The sequence below is a fragment of the Camelina sativa genome, chromosome 10, assembly GCF_030686135.1.
Source record: "Camelina sativa cultivar CO46 ecotype springtype chromosome 10, ASM3068613v1".
In the NCBI taxonomy this organism is placed as follows: domain Eukaryota; kingdom Viridiplantae; phylum Streptophyta; class Magnoliopsida; order Brassicales; family Brassicaceae; genus Camelina; species Camelina sativa.
The window spans coordinates 27,238,835-27,246,602 of NC_141889.1; the positions used below are offsets into that span (position 1 = coordinate 27,238,835).

The 7,768-nt window shown below is 41.3% G+C and overlaps 1 non-coding gene across 1 annotated transcript; it reads left to right on the forward strand.

The window, feature by feature from the left end:
• Window positions 1-7,399: 7,399 nt before the first annotated feature.
• Window positions 7,400-7,506, forward strand: LOC147937468 (small nucleolar RNA R71). The gene has a single exon (XR_015569708.1). It is a non-coding gene; the product is annotated as a small nucleolar RNA R71 (small nucleolar RNA).
• The last annotated feature ends 262 nt before the right edge of the window (window positions 7,507-7,768 follow it).

A 7,768-nucleotide genomic window follows, 5' to 3' on the forward strand; every position in this document is an offset into this window, starting at 1 on the left:
AGTGTGTCCCCCCTGCATTCGGAGATGGAAGCATTATTATGGGCGATGGAGTGTGTTCTTTCCAGAGGCATTGCGTGTCAAAGGTTCAAGACGGATTCTGCAGAGGTATTTTCAATGGTGCAAGCTCCAGAAGAGTGGCCGGCCTTCTCTACGTTTCTTGATGAGTTCCAGGGTGCTTAGTGCCTCCCTGCCTCCTTTCACCCTTTCCAAAATTCCAAGGTCGTCAAATAATAAGACTAATTGTTTAGCGCGTTCTTCTAGATTGCTTTCGTCGGAAACGCTTTTTGTAAACAACTCTCCTCCAGCTTGGGCAACCAATCTTGGAGTTTTCTTTTTAATTAATGTTTAGGTTGAAAAAAAAAATTAGTATCATTAAAAATAGATTAAAAACAAGTTTATATCGATATCAATATATGTAAAATTGTAAACTTATTATGATTATTCGCTAATATTACAAATATATTTCTTATATCATATGATGAAGATATCTTTGATCTTGGATGTAAAGTGTTATCGAGCAGATTATGAACAGTGGCAATGGAATATGTCGAATGATATTTTTGTAATTAGAACTAAAAATACACACAGTAAAACCTCTATAAATTAATAACGTTGAGACCATGATATTTTTATTAATTTATAGTGATATTAATTTATATATAAATAAATAATTATTAATTTATAGTGTAAATAATATATAAATGTAAATTAATAATTATTAATTTATAGATGTATTTATTTTTTAAATTCTTAAATATTATGAATTGAGACAATTTTATCAAATTAGACTTTCAAATATTAAAATTTTATGGTTTTACAATTGAATTTGTAATATTTAGAAAAAATTAGTGACGATAAATTACAAATACTATAAACAAATTCACTTATACACATTACATACATAGATTCAAATTTATGAATAACAATATTATTTGTCGTATTTTAATAACCTATAAAACTATCAAAATGAAAATGATGCTTACCTAGAAATTCAAAAACTTTGAAAAAGTTAAGCAATTTTATGATATGTTATAGATTATTTTATATTATTGTAGTTTAAAAATACAATATAACAATTGTTTTATAGTTATGAGCCTTAAGAGAAAATCCATAATTTTAATGCATATTATTATATCATATATATATATATATATATATATTAGAATCATCTTTTACATAGATATTCCAAAAAATTATTTTCTTATTATTTTATTAAATTTTGGTATTTTTTACACTGATTCGATTCGAAATCAGCAAAAATTATTAATTTATAGTGTTTATTAATTTTTACAATATTAATTTACTAGAAGTTTTATTTTCAAGTCAACCATGTATATTAATTAATATAAGCCCAAATTTAAAACCATACGAGTGACCAACAAACCAAAATCTACTGAGCATTTTGCGCGCAACCCGGCTAGCCGACGATGAGAGTTACTTTAATTAGTAACTTTCAAATTAATATTTTAATCGAATCATTTCTGCTTATCTGATTTGTCATGTTACCTCAGTAGTCACTACACACACATTCAAATATTCAAAACCATCATAATCCATAACGTCAAAACCAAACTTGCGGGAACGAGCATCTTATATACGGGCGGGACTCCAAAGAACTAGGACACAGTACTGTATGATGTGATTTTTGTATGCCCCATTGATCGATCCTTCATTTCAGGTTTTGCCTCAAAAACCCTATTAAATGATGTCTAATTTTTTCATTGGTCGTCTCATTCTGATCTGCTGTATAATTTGTGTCATATAATTGAATTTTTAATCTGTTCTGTTTCCAGCATTCATATATACACAAGGCTTCTAAATACAAACAGATGATGTCCTGACAGATCTTGATGGAAAGTTGAGTTCAAGAACAATAGACGAATGTTAATAATTACTGCAAGAAGTTTATAACAAAAAAAAAAGTGTTAAGAATTGTATAGATTTTTATATACTCAAGACTCATTCAATTGGCCGTTTTAGGCTTTGAACCAGAAGAAGCGTTTATAAACAGTCTCAGCCGCCAGATGTTCTAGAAGTTCTCCAAAATCAGATAACTCCATGAATGCAAGATCACAATTCACAAGTTCAAGGCTAACTATATATAGACTACATAACGTAATTCACTAAGTCCGCTGGAAACATTATTATGATTCTAGATTCAAGTCAAGATCACAAAGATAACAATACTTTTTCTTAGTACTTATACAACTAATAAGGCCAATGGAAACAGGATTACGATTCTAAGAGCAATCAATCTGGCAAAAAATGGTGAAAGTGTCAGTTCATGGGTTAATTACTTGTCTGTTTTCACTCATTGTCTCAGTAAGTGAATTCGAAACAGAACCTTGTTCATGGTTACGTCCACTTCGTGACATATGTGTTGCTGATGAAACAAGTCACCACCAAATAATGTAAAACAGACGTTCTGATAGAGAACGAACTGACACATATCTGATTAAAGACATGCAAGATTACATTCATGTAAATCAATCATTCGCAGACAGTGGGATTGACATTGGCTTTGAATAGTTCAAATGTCTGAAAAAGAATCCAAGAATCACACAAAAGGAAATAAAACTAAATGCAATGTTATTTACAAAGGGTTGGATGATTGTGGTACCTCATGGGTTGGTGAAGAAGGAGGTTGTAACAGCTTCCATGCTTGCCAATGTGTAACCAAGGTCGTCACGGCTTCAGTAGGTGCCAAAATTCGCTCTCAAAGAGCTCGGTGATGTGCACGGACGACTTGCTCGGACCAGCATCCGAGGGGTTGATCGGTAAGACATCACGTAGCCCATCGGGTACGACATTGGGTAGTAGGATGGGTAGGGTGGGAAAGGTCCAGGAAGGTCACCCGTGTAGCCGCTTGCAGGGTGCATCGAGTAGAGCATCAGATAGGGCATCTGGTATGTCTGAGGGAGAGGGACCCGTGTGCTCACCCGAATGTGTGCCCGATGGTGTCATCGGGTAAGGCATCGTGTACCCCATTGGGTTAGGCGTCGGATAGGCATCTGAGTGGCTTCTCCGCGATCTGTCGGGTCTGGTTACATCCTCCTTTGGTTGGGGCTCGTAAGATGACGCTCCGTGAGGCTCTGGAGGTGCTAATCCTCGGATCCCTCCTAGTGGTCCGCTTCTCCCCATCCATGTGGGCGCATAAGCTGAAGTGGGGGCTGAGGTACAGCTTGCCTTATCTTGCAGCTCCTTGATCTGACTTCCCATTACCTTCACCGAGCCGGTAAGGTCCTTCACTTTCCTGCCCAGGAACTTGTTCATCCTCTTTAGCCATTCGATCCTCTTGTGAGCTTCTCTCACTCGAACGGGTTGCTTTTGAGAGCAAACATAGTCCTCAAAATCATACTCCTCCGAGTTGTCTCCTTGTCCTTGCCCAGTCAGCTGTCTCTCTTCAGCTTTGGATGCCTCCTCCGGGTTGTACAGCTCCTCCAAAGGTGGTGCGAAGTCTATGTTATCCCCTAGCCGGATTTTGGTGCACACGACGTTGGGTAGGATCATCTTGGTAGCCCCCACTGCAGGATGATTGAACTTGAAGAGCAACATGTCATTTGGCTTCTCATAAGCCAAGTATCTCGCCAATGTGAGGTAGTCGATGTCCAACCATCTCGGCTCATGTACAACTCCCTTCAAGGGCACATCGCAGGCCACCAAAATTGGTGTGACCAATACTCCTATGGAGATCTCTCCAGCTCCCTCTCTTCTCTATGTTTTCATCGCCCAAGACTTAAGGTAGAGGAACTGATCGAGCAGCACAAAGACCATTCCAGTGTCCACAGCATCCCCTACCAGCGGTGTACCATCCCTAGCATTGTCTAAAAATCCACACAAGGCTATGTCTAGCAGATGGAGCTCATGATCATTCACATTCCCAGTCTCCTTCCTAGCGAATAAAGTGCAAGCTAGAGACTTTTGAAAGTACTTCAAAACGGGCTCCTTATTTGAGCGGATTTAGAGCTTGTAGACTTGTATGGAAGTTTGTCTCCTATTGTCAGCCATAGGGACTTCATCTCCTCCCTGCTCACCTCCATATTCTCTCCACTACCGGCCTTGAACCCATACAGCGTCTCCAACTCATTGAAGGTTAGTCGGTACTCCTTGTTGCGCACGGAGAAAGTGATGAACCCGATCCCCCCATCGGGTAGTAGGGTTGGGTGGTCCTCGAAGAAGTGTAACCGTAGCGTGGAGAGGAAGTGAACCGTCTCCTCCTCATAGGCTTCAAGGTTGGTTCACATCATCTTGCCCAGGTGGCACATGTCGAAAAGGAACTCGACATCTCTAATGATCCCCAACTGTTTCATCGTCTCACGGTGGGGGTAGCGGGTTCCTACGAAGCTCATCTTGCGGAGGACCTTGAATAGCTTGGCTGGAGTCTCCACTTCTCTCTACTTCAGCCTCCTACATGCTATCTTGGTGCGTTCTTGCTGCTCCTCATCATTGTCAGGGCTTTCACCCTTGGTATCGTGATCTTATTCTTCCGCTGCTCTCTCAGCTACTTTCTCAGCCTTTTTAGAGGCTGGTCTCTTCCCTCTTGCAACTGTGGCTCTGCTTCACAGTCGTAACGATTGGTCCTCCTCCGGTTCTCCTCCTCCTACATCTGAATCGACCTCCATCGGGTCAGTAACGGTTCGCTCAGACGTAGACAGGTTCCTACGTTGAGGAGATCGGCGGATTGCAACTGCAATTGGATCGGGAGAGAGAACACGGGTATCTACCCGATCGGGTGCTCGAGTGCTGGCTAGGGTGGATGGTCGGGTGGGAATGCGATACGTCCAGCCAACGGTTGGGAATATGGAACGTCTCCTCTTCCTTGGGATTCACGAGGTTCGACTGCATCACCTCCGGTTCTTGCAGCGGCGGAGGTTGATCTGCTTCCCTTCTTTTGGTAGGTTTTCATCTTTGGTGCCATTGATAAAAGCCTTAAAAAGAAAGAAAAGCTAAACTCGAGATCAATAGGGTTAGTTCTCGAAAATCTTAGAACACTCGTGTTTGAGAGAGAGAGAAGAAGTAAGAAGAAGGAAGTTTAAAAGTTTTTAGCACTTATCGATTTTGTCTTGGGGAAGAGGGATTGGTCTTCTTAAATAGGAAGGGCTGCCGCTAGGGTTTTCAATTTGGGCTTTGCCAAGAGTGGGCTTGGGGTTGTGGAATTCGGACTCCACTCGCCACCCGAGTAGGAACACGATCAGGCGCATCGTGTACGGATTTGGGTGGAGCCTCGAGTTCCGCAAAATTTCTTTTTTCTCTTTTTATTTTTTTATTTCAATATAAAATATATATATATATATATGTAAATATGCAAAAATAGAAAATAAGATAAAATAAATAAATAAGAATTAAAATAAAATAAAGGTACCTTTGGGACTTCCTCCCAAGTGAGCTTGTTTTAAGTCACTAAGCTTGACTCTTCATGCTCTTTTAAGCATGGGTATAAGGAGGGAGAGGTTCTGCAATCCTCTCCACTGGAACATACTGGCTCAACCAATCTTCCTGGTCTTGATCTGGTTCCACAACAAATGTAGTGTTGACTTTTCTGAGATGCTTGACTCTTCTTTGCTTTGTCTTGGTGGAGAAGGCTTGACCATCAATGGTTGGCCTTTTAATTCCTTTCCTGATGCCAAACTCCATCATGAAATGCTCTCCATGCTCAATTCTGATATTGCCTTGTTTCACGTAAATCACTGCTCCTACTGTTGCCAAGAATGGTCTTCCTAGGATCAGTGGATCGTCTGGTTCCTTATCCATATCGAGGATCATGAAATCAGTAGGGACTTCCACTCTTCCAATCCTGAGAGGCAAGTTCTCCAGGATACCAATGGGATGTCTGATTGTTCTATCAGCTAGAACCAAATACAAACTACTTGGTTTAAAACTGCTAAAACCTATCTTGTTGGCAACTGACAGTGGCATGATGCTGTCTGAAGCTCCCAAATCACACAAGCATTTGTCAAAAATTCAAAGTCCTATCGAACACGGCAAAGTGAAAGAGCCGGGATCCTCCAATTTCTCCTCGATTCACAGTTCAAGATCTAAGCACACTCCACTCCTCAATATTGCATTCCCAATCTCCTTGACAGCTTCCTTAACTTCAATCTCCAACTGAGCTGCCTCCTTGGTGATTTCCTCTTGAAGTTCGTGTGGTGGCAAGAGAAAAGGAGGTGGAGCTTTTCGCTTGGCCATACACTCCGCAAGTGCCTCTATGTGGATGTCAAGAGTAGCATTGAACCTTTTCTCTAATTCCCCTTCATCTGCTACAGGCAGTTGAGGTTGATCTGTCATCTGAATATCTATCTGATGTATCATCCGATCACCATCATCGGGTGTCTCCTCGGGTTCAGCTTCGGGTGGTTCATCGTTTTGTGATTCTCGAAACAGTGCTCGATCATCAACTCGATCAGTCTCCTCGGGTATAGGCTCGGGTTCATGCTCGGATATGTAGTACTGGTACTCATTCCGCCAATGATGATCCATATCCTCCCCATCTTGAATATCGATGTCCTCAGTGAGGTAGTCCTCATAATCATCATCAAGAAAGATGGCTTGGGCAGTGGCATAATCCTTTGGGTTCTGAACAGCTTTATCTGGGAGCTGGTTGAGTTTTGGAGGAGGTTGAGTGTTATGTTGGCCTTCTAGGTATCTAATCTTAGTGTTGAGAGAATCATACTTGGCATTCAGGTCATCATATCCAGAATCAATCTTATTGCTCATTTCCGCAAAGCATTTCGCATTGTCCATGGCAGTCGATGCTTGACTCTGTATCATTTGCTGAAGTAATCCTCTAAGGTCCGCGTCTTGTGATTGGTTTTGTGGTCCTTGTTGTGGTTGGAATCCAGGTGGTGCAATTGGTTGGTGGTAATTGCTAGAGTACTGCTGCTTAGGAGCATAGCCTTGATTGTATTAAACAAGCGGCTTTTGCTGAACCTGGTTCCCTTGGACTGCTGATGGGTAGATTTGGTCTTGGGCATTTGCAACATTCGGGTTACGGTATGACAGATTCGGGTTTGGTTTAAAGTTGTTGTACCCCTTGTTGTAATCTCCTTGGTTGTTGATGTAGTTCATGTCCTCTATCTGAGCAGTCTCCCCATCTTGTTGCAGAAACGGATCTTCCTCTGAGATGGCATGGACGTGCTGCTGCTGGTTGAGGAGTCTATCCAACTTGTCATTGAGAGCTTTCATATCTCTCTTGTATTTGGCATCATCGTCTCCAGTAGATCGCACAGTGCGATCATACTCCTCATTGTAATGGAAATCAGATTGAGCCAAGTTCTCCACTAGGTCCCAACCTTCGTCTACATCCTTGTTGAGGAAGTTACCATTGATTGCGGTGTCCAGCAACATCCGGATCTTAGGGACTACACCTCGATATAGTGTACTTAGCAATGATGCATTGCTGAAACCATGATGAGGGCATCTGCTTGTGTATCCCTTGAAACGTTCCCAAGCTTCACTGAACGTCTCATTATTTTTTTGAACAAAGCTAGAGATGTCATTTCGCAGCCTTGGAGAAGAATTTGGATAGAAATGCCTTCTTGCATGCTTCCCAAGTGGTGATGGATTCCTTGGGGAGTGATTTCTCTCAGATGTGTGCCTTGTCTCCCAATGAAATGGGAAAAGCCGGAGTTTGAATCCATCTTCACTAACTCCATTTATCTTGGTGAGGCTACAGAGCCTATCAAACTCATCCATATGGTCCAATGGGTCCTCCATTGACAATCCTTGAAATTTGTTGCTTTGTATCATCTGGATGAGACTACTCTTGATC